Raw genomic sequence first — 13,190 nt, forward strand, 5'->3', positions numbered from 1 at the left:
GAGTTGGAGGTGGTATGCGTGTCTTTCACTGGGGAAATAGGGAAGTATAATAGGGTACTTGCCTAGGATGGAATAATATGCAGTAGTCAAAATAAATTAATTAGATTGCCATATAGTAACATGGTTAGATCTCAAAAACATACTGCTGAGTGAAATAAAACAAATGAAACTTATAGCACACAATAATTGTGTAAATTCCTCCCCCCATTCACATATACCAAAGAATATTTTTACAAATACAGATAGATACATATTAACAAATGCACAGAAGGTAATTTGGAAGAACTGACATTGCAAACATAAGAATGAAGACTTGTGAGAACATGGGGAATAGGATCAGAGATGTGGATGAAAGAGGAAAGTAAATTAACAGGAGTGGTCATGCATGGGCTAATGAAGTGCTATGAACCAAAGAGCATGATTCACTCACTGCTGTACAGGTAAGGACCAAAAAAAATAAAAAATGAAGAGGGTCAGGTAAACTTAAAAAAAGTGACTTCTTGAAGAATATCAAACCAGGATCTCTTTTTCCCTAAAAAATTTAAATGAGGCTTTATTATCTAGATTTCAGGCAAAAGCTATTTTTAAATGATCCATAAGAGGAAGTATCATTTTGCTCTGAGGTCCTAAGGTTTGAACTGTCTATACATCAAAAGAAATCAACATAATTTATAAAACATGCGTCCTTTCTGTCCTTTCATATTTTTATCTATCCAGTTATAACCTAATGCCTAACCATTTACATGGTGTCATGGTATATAAACCATTTTCATGTGAACTGTAACATTTGATCTTCACAAAAAATTATAAAGTAGATGACTCAGGTATTAGTTTTCCTTTACAAATGAGGGGATAACAGTTTATAAATGCTCAATGATTTACCAAAATCTTATTAGCAGAAAGGGCCAGAGCCGGGGACTGAATCTGATCATTCCACACAAAATTTCACGATCTTTTTACTATATTCACTCTGCATAGGTGAGTGTGTCTAATACACTATTTTCCTTAATAATTAGAGCATCTCTGGAAGGAAGGGACCATTACAAAATGAAGAAACTCTAGCTCAGAAAGTTTTACTCGAAATCAGGTAAATCGTACCTGTAACCCTAGCAATTTGGGAGACTGAAGTGGGAGGATCACTTTAGGCCAGCAGTTTGAGACAAGCCTGGGCAACATAGTGAGACCCTGTCTCTACAGAAAAATCGTGAAACTTAGCCAGGCATGGTGGCACACAAGTGTAGTCCTCCCTCAGGAGGCTGAGGCTGGAGGATTTCTTGAGTCCAGGAGTTCGAGGTTACAATGAACTATGATTGCACCACTGCACTCCAGCCTGGGCAACAGAGAGACTCTGTCTGTAACAAAGATAAAATAAATAGACAATAAATAAAAATTTTTAAAAACTGGGCAAATAACAAGTGCACCCTGCTTCTGTGCCTTAATCAGCAAAAGGCCAGTACTGAAACAATGTCTATCCAATGCTTTCTAAGAAGTGGAATTCTTTTTTTTTTTTTTTTTTTTTTTTTTTTTTGAGATGGAGTCAAATTCTGTCACCCAGGCTGGAGTGCAATGGTGTGATCTTGGCTCACTGCAACCTCCGCCTCCCAGGTTCAAGCAATTCTCCTGCTTCAGTCTCCTGAGTACCTGGGATTACAGGCACATGCTGCCACACCCGGCTAATTTTTGTACTTTTATTAGAGATGGAGTTTCACCGGGGTGACCAGCCCGGTTTGGTTGCGAACTCCTGGCCTCAGGTGATCTGCCCACCTCAGCCTTCCAAAATGCTGAGATTGCAGGCATGAGCCTGCAGAATTCTTAAAAATAGTAAGCCAATGCTGGAAAATTCAGTAGCGGCTCTGCTCTGAGGGCTGTATTGTCCCATTGAGCTCTGCAGAGGCTCCTGCAGTCTCCAAAACTCAGCTTTGATTTGCAGGGAAATGCTCCCGGCAGTGCAGCCAGACTCAACAGCATGCCACCTCCGCGTCCATGTATTAAAAGCTAGAAATCAGGGTAATGGTTCCTCTGTATTATGATTGACAAAATTTGATAGACAGGTATGATATAAGGAGAATATGTCCTAGTTCCTCCGTACAGACAACATCCCTCCCAGGGTAAACAAAATCCTCTGACTAGTTCTTAACTTTTCAAACTCTCTTGGAACATCTGTAATCAAACTCATGAACTGTGGTTCTCAACCCTGGCTGGACTTAAGAAGCACCTGAGGAACTTAGACAATGATGTCTGAGCCAATTAAGTCAGAATCTCTGAGAGTAGAACTCACATACCAGAATTTTGTTTAAAAACTTCCTAGATGGTGATGAAAATGTTCTGGAATTATATAGTGGTGATGGTTGTATAATTTTGTGAATAAAAAAGAACCACTGACTTTAAAAAAGTATACGTGTTAACAGGGTAAGTGTTATAATATGTCAATTATATCTCAATTAAAAACAAACAAACAAACACTTCTCTGGGTAACTCTAATGTAAAGCTTGGGCTAAGAACCACTACAACACTAGGCAGTATCCCAATCAGGGCTGTACATTAGAAACTATAAAGGAACTTTTAAAAATATTGAAGTTTAGTCATGACCACCATAGATTCTAATGTTATTGGTCTGGGTTATGATTTGGACATCAGGAGTTTTAAAACCTCCCAGGCAACTGGAATGTGCAACCAAGGTAGAGACCATTGGTGCAGAATGTTGGTCCTCAATGGGGGCCCCCAGATAAGCAGCATCAGCGTTACCTAGGAATTGTCAGACATGCATGTTCTCAGCCCTACCTCAGACCTACTGAATCAGTAGGGTCCAGCAATCCATCTTAACAAGCCCTCCAGGTGGGTCTGATGCACACCACAGTTTGAGAACCACCACTCTAGCACATAAGAAAATCACCTTCCAACCCAGTGGTTATTCTTAAAATCCCTAATCCTCAAGAATGTGTGCAGGGTCTGTTCCACACCTAGAAAGAATTTCATATTTAGCACCATGCTAGACAATAGAGACTGAGGAGTCAGCTGGAGATCCACCCAAGTGGAACAAATTAGTGAGAGAAAAATAGGTAAGATGCTGGGTTATATATGTTTCTTGTATATACAAGACTGTTGATTTTAGCTCTCACTCAAAATCCTTGAAATTATAATTACAAAATACTACCTATGTGGTCTGTTATTTCTTTACTTCCTGCATTTTCAAACTCCAAATGCATTTTGTAATCTCAAATCCTTCCTTATCCTTATCCTGTTGAGCCAGTGATTTTGTTTCTTTCTTGGTTTTTGATCAATAAATGATTATTCTTTTCCCTTTCTGCAGCCATTTGAGAATGTTATTGGAATATCTATGACATTTTAGAGAATATATTTTTTAGAATTTTGTCTTCTAAATGTCTGTAGTGAAAAGACTAAATTTAAATCTATTCTGAAGATTTTGAGATGATTTTTTTGTATGCCAGCTTACAGTTATGAAGTAGGTACTGCATCATTAGTTATGGACTCTTAATGAAATGGGTTTTCCTAGATTTTCAGTACCTATGGGGATATCCCTTAACAATATTGATCTAAAATAAGGCTGTGAAGGAATGGCTGGATTATTTGTCCTATGCTAAGGTACTTTGATATAACTAGATTTCTAGTAATTATTCCCCCCAGCACTAATTACTCTGAAACTACCCCTACAAATAGATGACTCAAACCAATGTTAAGCTTAATTTGTTTGAGAGCATTATTATACTACACACACATATATGTCTTCAGGTTCATTAACACAGATGACACAACAATATTTCTGGGGCCTGAATTTTGACTATCTTTTTATTGGAATAGAGATATAAGCTGCAAAACCAGGATTTACTTTTTTGAAATAGTGAGTTAAATTTGGCTTCCAAGGTCTATCAGCATCAGAATATAGCTTTATGTACCTCTATCTCCTATTCTCTTGCAACTAAGAGGACTTAAACTCATTCTGCCAGAGGTATGTCTCATCCCTTGAACACTACCCATTCCCAGTAGGGCCCTGCTGTGGTACTCTATCACTATGGTGACATTCAGGCATCCCTCAAGAGGCCTGGGCAGGTGAGTCAAAGCAGGGAGCACACTATCCCTACAGATTCAGAAGAGAGAGTGAAGCATAGAAAAAATAGTTGGCAATCATGGAAGATAGGTAAAAGAAAGTTATTAGGGCCATTTGTGGGAATTCTTTGGAGAGTAGACAATTAAGTAAAATCAGAGTAGAATGGGTTTGGAAATAATTGGAGGTAAGGTTGACAAATTTGGTATGAAGGAAGTGCTCTGTCTCTAGTGGAGAGTGAAGTCCTGAAAGAGTAGATGGTCATTTGTAGAAATATGTTGGGAGTTACTTTTTTAACTTATATGTGAAAAATATCTCAGTGAGTTGTTAGACTCTTTCGGCCTTGCAGACCCTGGCAAGTCCTTTTAAATATGCTCCCTCACTGGTTCCCAGGACTTCCCAAGTCTTGAGAATCGATTTCTATACATTCTTCATGGAGTTTGTTGTTCAAATATTATTGGTAACATTTAAAAAAAAATACAGTTATGCAAAGTGACTGATCCATTATCTTTCACTCATAACATAGCAATAATCTCCCAAAGTAGATAATTATATCATTATTTGAAACATGATCTCTGAATAGAGCAGGTGCAGTTAGAAGGAGGCACAGACTAGTGTAACAACAAAAGATCTGCTCAGGGATCAACATTAAAAAGAAAAAAATGCCTACTTCATAAATATTACCACCTGCAGGTAATCAGAAAAATATAGCCAATTACATCCATTATGCTCTATTTCTCTTCTGGTACTCACATTATTTCTTCTGCAATGAAAAAAAATCACATTGAAAAATTTGTTTGGTTTATATAACCAATATAAACACAATGTATTATGTATTAGCATTAACGTGAAATTACATATACTTTTATTTTCATGCTAGCCTAAATAAAAGAGATTAATGAAATAACTATTAGGACATATTCTTTTTAAAGCCTCAATAGAAATACCCAAAAGCTATATTTTAACACAGGTAATAAAATATTTTTCTCTCTAGAAATCTAAAAATCAGAGAGGATTATATAAAACTATGAAATTGAAATCTTCTGTTATAATGGAAATGGTGTGTATTAACTCTCAACTACCATGAGAGAAAGAGAGTTTTTCTGTATTTCTGCCATGAAAAAAAACATTGGCCAAGGTTCAAAAAATGATACCTAAGTGGTGTTAATGATTCTAAAAGCAACTGAATAAAACCATTTTTGTCTAGTTTTCATAGTTTAATGTCTAAGGAAGTTCTAAATGTGGGTGTGAAAATTGGCTTATATTTTCTGACCCTGCTTAAAAAAAATAAACATTATTTTTAGAGTAGTTTCAGGTTCACAGAAAAATGGATGCAAATTATGGCGAGTTCCCATATAGCCCCTCTCCTTACACACACACAACCTCCCCTACTATGAAACCTGCATCAGAGTGATACATTTGTTACAACTAATGAACATATATTGACACATCACTATAACCCCAAATCCATAGTTTACATTTGGGTTAACTCTTGGTGTTGTACAGTCTATGGGTTTTGACAAATGTATAATGACATATGCCCATCATTACAGTATCATAAAGAATAGCTTCACGGCCTTAAAAATTCTCTGTTCTTTACCTTTTCATTTCTCCCTCCTCTCAACCTGTGGCAAGCTGATCTTTTTATTGTCTCCATAGTTTTTGCCTGTCTGAGAATGGTGTATGGTTGGAATTGTACTATGCAGTTTTTTTTCAGAGTAGTTTCTTCAGTGTAGTATGTGTTTTATTTCCTCCATGTCTTTTCATGACCTGATAGTTCTTTCCATTTTGGCACTGAAATAATGACCCATTGTCTGGATGTACCACAGTTTATTTATTCATTCACCTTCTGAAGGACATTTTGGTTGCTTCCAAATTTTGGCAATTATGAATAAATCTGCTATAAACATTCATGTGCAGGTTTTTGTGTGTACGTAAAATCTTCAGTTCATTTGGGTAAATACCAAGGAGCACAATTGCTGGATCATATGGTAATAGAAGGTTCACTTTTATAAGAAACTACCAATCTGTCTTCCAAAGTAGCTGTATCATTTTGCATTCCCATCAGCAATGAATGGATTTCTTGTTATTCTACATCCTCACCTGCATTTGCTGTTGTCGATGTTTTGGATTTTAACAATTCTAATAGGTGTGCAATGGTATCGCATTTTTGTTATGATTTGCAATTCTCTAATGACATATGATGTTAAACATATTTTTACATGCTTACTTGTCATATGTATATCTTCTTTGGTGAAACATCTGTTTAGGTCATTTTTACCCATTTTTAACTTGCTCATTTGAGAGTAATGGCAAAAGTCGCAATTATTTTTGCACCAACCTAATAATTAAGTTGTTCGTTTTCCTATTGTTGAGTTTTAACAGTTCCTTATATATTTTAGATAACAGTTATTTATCCAGTGCATGATTTGCATATATTTTCTCCCAGTCTATAGTTTGTTATCCTCATAATCTTGATATTGCTTTTCGCAGAGCCAAAGGTTTAATTTTAATGAAGCCCAACTTATCAATAATTTATTTCATGGATCATGCCTTCAATGCTGTATCTAAAAAGTCATCACCATACCCTAGGTCATCTAGGTTTCTTTTATGTTATCCTCTAGGAGTTTTATAGTTTTGCATTTTACATTTAGGTCTATGATAAATTTTGAGTTAATTTTTATGAAAGGTGTAAGATCTGTAACTAGATTCATTTTTTTGCACGTGGATATCTAGTTGTTCCACTACCATTTGTTGAAATAACTACCCATTTATGTGAGTCTATTTCTGGACTCTCTAATCTGTTTCACTGATCTATTTGTCTGTTCTTTCATCAATTTCACACTGTCTTGATTACTGTAGCTTTATAGCAAGTCTTGAACTGGAATAGTATCAAACCTCCAACTTTGTTTTCCTTCAATATTGTGTTGGATATCCTGGGTCTTTTGCATCTCCATATAAACTTTAGAAGAAGTTTATCAATATCCACAAAGTAACTTGCTGGAATTTGGGTTAAGATTGCATTGAATCTATTGATCAAGTTGGGAAGAACTGACATCTTTACAATACTGAGTCATCCAATTTGTGAACATGGAATATCTCTCCATTTATTTAGTTCTTCTTTGAATATATTTTATCAGAATTTTTTAGTTTTATTCATATAGATTTTTTTTTTTTTTTTTTGAGATGAAGCCTCATTCTGTCACCAGGCTGGAGTGGTGCAGTGGCATGATCTGGGCTCACTGCAACTTCCACCTCCCAGGTTCAAGCGATTCTCCTGCCTCAGCCTCCCAAGTAGCTGGGACTACAGGCATGCACCACCAAGCCTAGCTAATTTTCGTATTTTTAGTAGAGACGGGGTTTCACCACGTTGGCCAGGCTGGTCTTGAACTCCTGACCTCAAGTAATATGCCCACCTCAGCCTTCCAAAGTGCTGGGATTACGGGTGTCAGCCACCGCGCCCGGCCAGTTTTATTCATATAGATCTGATACAAATTTCATTAGATTTATATCTAAGTATTTTATTTTTGGGAGGTGCTAATTTAAGTAGCAATGTGTTTTTAATTTCAAATTCCACTTGTTTATTGTTGGTATACAGCAAGGTGATTGACTTTTGCATGCTGACCTTGTAACCTCATTATAATCACTTATTAGTTCAGTTTTTGTAGATTATTTCAGATTTACAAATGTGATTATGTCATCTGTGAACAAAGAGTTTTATTTCTTCCTTCTCAATCTGTATACCTTCGGTTTTCTTTTCTTCTCTCATTGTATTAGCTAAGACATCCAGTACAATGATGAAAAGGAGTGGTGAGAGAAGAAATTCTTGCCTTGTTTCTGATTTTAATGAGAAAATGTCTAGTTTCTCCCCGTCAAGTGTATTCATTGTGGGTTTTTTTGTATATGATCTTATCAGTTTGAGGGAGTTCTCTATACTTGGTTTGCTGGAAGTTTTCATTATGCCTGAATGCTGGATTTCCTCAAATGCTTTTCTGTGTCTATTGATATGGTCATATACATTTTCTTTTTTAGTCTGTTTATGTGATAAATTACATTAATTGATTTTTGGATATTATCCAATTTTGCATAACTGACAAAAGCCCCACTTGGTCATGTGTATAATTCCTTTTATACGTTGTTGGATTCAGGCTGCTGATAAGTTGTTGAAGATTTCCGCATCTATGTTTATGAGAGATATTGGTCTGTAGTTTTCTCTTCTTGTAGTATGTTTGGTTTCTGTATTAGAGTCATGCTGGACTCATAGAATGAGTTAATAAATATTCCTTCTGCTTCTGTTCTCTGAAAGAGACATTGGAGAATTAATACAATTTCTTCTTAAATTTTTGGTAAAATTCACCGGTGAGTCCACTTGGGCCTGGTGCTTTCTATTTTGGAAGGTTATGAATCAGTAATTCTATTTATTTATTTTTAATTTAGTTTTAATTAACATATAATAATTTTACATATTTATGGTGTACAGTGTTATGTTTTGGTTTATGTATCATTGCATAATGATCAAATCAGGATTTGGCATATCATCTCAGTTCATTTATTTAATAGTTATAGGCCTGTTTAAGTTGTCTATTTCTTCTTATGAGAGTTTAATTGGTTGTGTCTTTCAAGGAATTGGTTCATTTCATTAAGTTATCAAATTTGTGGGTACAGAGTTGTTCATAGTATTTTTTGATTATTCATTTAATAACCGTGGGACCTAGAGTGATTTCCCCTTTTTCATTTCTGATAGTAGTAATTTGTACCCACTCTCTTTCTTAGCCAGTCTAGAGTCTTATAAATTTTGTTGTTGTTGTTGTTGTTTGTTTGAAGGGAAGAGCTCAATTTATTAGGTTGTGAGTTTCTCTGTTTTGCCTTTACAGATGCACAAAGGTCATTGAAAGTATAACTGAAGGAAATAGATCAGACGAGCCTAAACACAAGACTTTCTAGCTGCAGGGCTGGTGCACGGGACCCCAGGAAGGCAGCCAAGGCCATTCGTGCCCACTAGGGACAGTCCAGAGACCTTGAGCCAGGGACTCGCGATCCGCTAACCTCTTCTCCCCCATTGCGTTGACAGTTGCCTTGCACTGTGGTTACCATAAAATAACTCTCGTTGGCATCCAAGCTTTATAAAAACACCTTCATTTTGCTCAAAAAGGCAGTCAATAGATACAGAGAAGCCAAACTGAACAGCCTCAACAAAATAAAATTAAAACCAGCAGCGAGCCGGGCGCAGTGGCTCACGCCTGTGATTCCAGCACTTTGGGAGGCCGAGGCGGGCGGATCACAAGGTCAGGAGATCAAGAGCATCCTGGCTAACACTGTGAAACCCCGTCTCTATTAAAAATATAAAAACTTAGCCGGGCGAGGTGGCGGGCGCCTGTAGTCCCAGCTACTCAGGAGGCTGAGGCAGGAGAATGGCGTGAACCCGCGAGGCGGAGCTTTGCAGTGAGCCGAGATCGCGCCACCGCACTCCAGTCTGGATGACAGAGCTAGACTGTTTTGTTTTGCCAAAAAAACAAAACAAAACAAAACAAAACACAAAAACCCAGCAGCAAATCCTCTTGCTGAAGACTTTGACTAGAGGGCGCTTGCACCAAAGTTCTAGGCTGTTAAGGGGCCCCCACGCACTGTCCTCGCCTTGAACACACCAGCTTGGGGGATTTTAATGGCCTTTTCAAGGTCATTGTAGCGACTCCTCTTCGGGGCTTTGTTGAAGTGGTCAAGCCCTAGCCAAAGCCAAGGATAAGACATGTTACTGGGCAGTGGCTCAAAGTCTTTCAAATTTACTTCATATTCATCTTCATTTATGTACTGGTGTGGGCCCATCATTACAACTGCAAACTTGAACTTCTCGTACTCCTTCTCCTGGATGTCCAGCAGGCTCTGGATTCACTTTGTCACTTCTCAGAAATGCTCACCTTGGTGTATTCTCAGAAAAAACGGGATTCCGAACGTTCTGAAGACCTCTTTGTGGAAATGTGCCACTGTGACAAGCATCTGATTCTCTTTGTCTGTGTCCATCTGGTCCAAAGGGATTTCCTCTATTCACAATGTCCGGCTCGTTGCCAGAGATAAACATTCTAATAGTTCATCTTCTTGATGAACACAAATGATTTTGTAGCTTACAATTTCTAGAAGCCTAAGTTTCCCTGCTGCTTTCTCCCCAAGCTCCACGGACTTTTTACATTCTTCTGACAGGTCCCAGACACACCCATGCTTGTCTGGTTATAGTGTTATTTCTTCTTCCCTAAATTGGCTGTTTAACTATGTACACTTAAAACTTCACCTGTTCTCACAGTCTGTGATTTTCATCTTAAGATGCTGATAGTAAAGTTTCTTAGGTTGTCTAGGCTTGAAGAATTGTAGAAGATCTCTTAAAGTACCTTCATAATTATGTCTAAGAGGATTATTTGGGCCATCCCTATAACCTTGAGACTTGAAAAACTGGAGCAACATTGGCTCTGTGTTGGACCTCTGTGCAACGGTCTTTGCAATGTGAAGATAATTCATTTTATTTGATGATGTAACCACAAGTCCGGGATCATTAGGGATTGTTTTATCACAGAAAATAACATCAGCGCGGTGGTAGAGATCTCGGAAATACTCTTTTTCGGTGGGTAATTCACTGTTACCATTTTTCAGGGTCATCCTTCTGAAACACTATGATGTCACCATCCATTCTTTCATCAAGGGTTTTATCAAGAGACACGTCTTAGTCCTGAATTCTCTCCGTTAAATTTGGTTTAACTTTCTCATAGAGGATAAGGCTAGTATCTTTAATAAATCCTGCTCTATTACACATAACTGGGAGCAAGGCACGTATTTTACAGGATTATTGGTGTGTAGATATGCCCACAGTAATTCAAGCTCCGCGTTTTGGGATCATACATCTCCAAAAACAACATTACATCACAATCTTTATCACACTTGGGTAAGGTCACTCCACTAGCAGCAAGTTCAGGATCGACTGTTTCTAGGAATATTGTCCAAGAGTTTTCATTATTACTGACCTCAATCATTGCTTTATTGCTGTCACAAAACTTGTCCTCTGCAGCTATCTGTGCTTGCCTATAGAGATGGGCTTTCTGCCATTCCTTCCACTTCTGAGCCTCAATCCTTTTCTCTTCTTGTAATTGTTCCACCAACTGCTGAGGAATGTCATGGTCGGTGACTGCCTGTAAAACTTCACTCAGTTTTGATTCCCTGATACAGACTAACATGTAAGCATTAGTGCAGTGTCGGACAGACAGGTCGTCATCGTGACCCCCATAACTGTGCTCAATTGCTTCCTTTTTAGTACACCTTGACACCACATCGTCATCAAATTTACACCATTTGCCGTCCCCTTTGGGTTTAGATAAAGCACATAATGTCTACCATGATTATCTCCACGATGAACCAGGACTGCATGAAGAATATAATTTGCAGGGTCCTTAGGATCTGTTTTTTTTTTTTTTACAAAAATTCATCAAATGGTAATTGCTCTGAGAATTCAAACCTATCATTGATCTTGATATTTTGGTCCGTCTGAGGGTCATACATAAATCTCATCAATTGTAGATGTAACACTGGTAGTGATGTTAGAAATTTCACATCTTTCTCTGCTTCCTGTAAGCCATGTTCCCCAGTGTCCTATTTATTGTCCCTATTGAGCAGTTCTACTGCCACATAATCCACAAATGATTCAAATATATTTTTCTTTCCTTTGATATTTAGCTGGGTATCATAATAATCTTCTCTTCTATCAGACGGGTGGTCTACTTCTTTACACTGGACATAGGACACCATTTTGTGTCGGAATTATCTGGGTATGGTGTCCTCTACACAGGTGCCTTTCACGTTATTTTCCACATTATCAAGCAACACTCCAAAGCTGCTGAACATCATGTTGCATGACGCTGTCTAAAATTTCCCACCCAAATGACTTTGTTAGCTTTTTTGTTCCTATGGGTTTATCACTTTGCTGTAATTCATAGAACACTCTTCATAATGCTAAAGGGACGCTTTTAGACGAATCATCCCCCTCGGTTGGCATCATGTACACAGCCTTTCCTAGCTGATTTGTGAAAAATAACGTCTGTAGCAGGCTGTCCATGTAACAAGTCACTCCCTGATTCTTTAAGCTGACATAGCCTGTGTGCTTCTTTGAATCCCACGCAACTTCATGGGGAGTATCCACCTGTACAAAGACTTCAATGGTAACTTTGTCATCATCTATAAATCCTTTCTCAGGATCAGTCACTTCACTCTAGGCCATAAAATTGGAAAATCCCCAATCGTTTTATTTATGGAAGAACAAATGACTAATACGACGACTGAACGATTTTTCATCATCTCCGTAATTTATTATCTTCAGCACTGCTTGTGTATGACAAGTCCGTGACGTGGAGTCAGATTCAGCATTGCTCTGGAGAAAGAATGCTACACTTTTTTGGTGCGGTCTCTCTGGATAAAAGTGTGGCACACCATAATCTTCCATGGCAGATTTCGCACAAAACACGGAGGACTAAGGACCGACTCACTCAGTCTGCTGAAGCGCTCCACAGTGAACCGAAAGGTCTCCTTGGAGCGCTCACTGGTTTCGTCCTCCTTGTCCTCCTCTGCGTTGCTATGTCCATCACTCGGGGCCGCGTTCCCATTGATCACAGTGTTCTGGGTAATTCTTGATGGGTCGTCTGTATCTCCAGCTTCCATCTCCATGTTCTGGGGCTCGCTCAGCTGCTGCTTGCCCGCTTTCTGCTGCTGCTGCTGGTGGTTCATGTTGGCCGCGGCCGGGGGCTGCGGGCCGGTGGGCGACTTCCTCCCGCTCCTCCCACGCGTCATCGGCGGCGATTTTATTGATCTTTTCAAAGAACCAGCTTTGGTTTTGTTGATTTTCTCTGTTGATTTTCTGTTTCAATTTCATCGATTTTGACTCTAATTCTTACTAGTTCTTCTCTTCTGCTTACTTTGGATTTTATTTGATCTTCTTTTGCTAGTTTTCCAAGATAGAAACTTAGGTTATTCATTTTGAATCTTTCATCTTTTCTAATATCTACCTTTAATGCTATAAATTTCCCTCTACACACTGCTTCCACCACATTCCACAAATTTTGATAAGTTGTGCTTTTGTTTTCATTTAGCTTAATAG

At 38.1% G+C, this 13,190-nt stretch overlaps 1 pseudogene; it reads right to left on the reverse strand.

Annotated features, from left to right (window-relative positions):
- Window positions 1–9,980: 9,980 nt before the first annotated feature.
- On the reverse strand, window positions 9,981–12,820 carry LOC126957123 (ubiquitin carboxyl-terminal hydrolase 7-like; annotated as a pseudogene).
- Window positions 12,821–13,190: the final 370 nt, after the last annotated feature.

The sequence above is a fragment of the Macaca thibetana genome, chromosome 6 (genome assembly GCF_024542745.1).
Source record: "Macaca thibetana thibetana isolate TM-01 chromosome 6, ASM2454274v1, whole genome shotgun sequence".
NCBI classification, from domain to species: Eukaryota; Metazoa; Chordata; class Mammalia; order Primates; family Cercopithecidae; genus Macaca; species Macaca thibetana.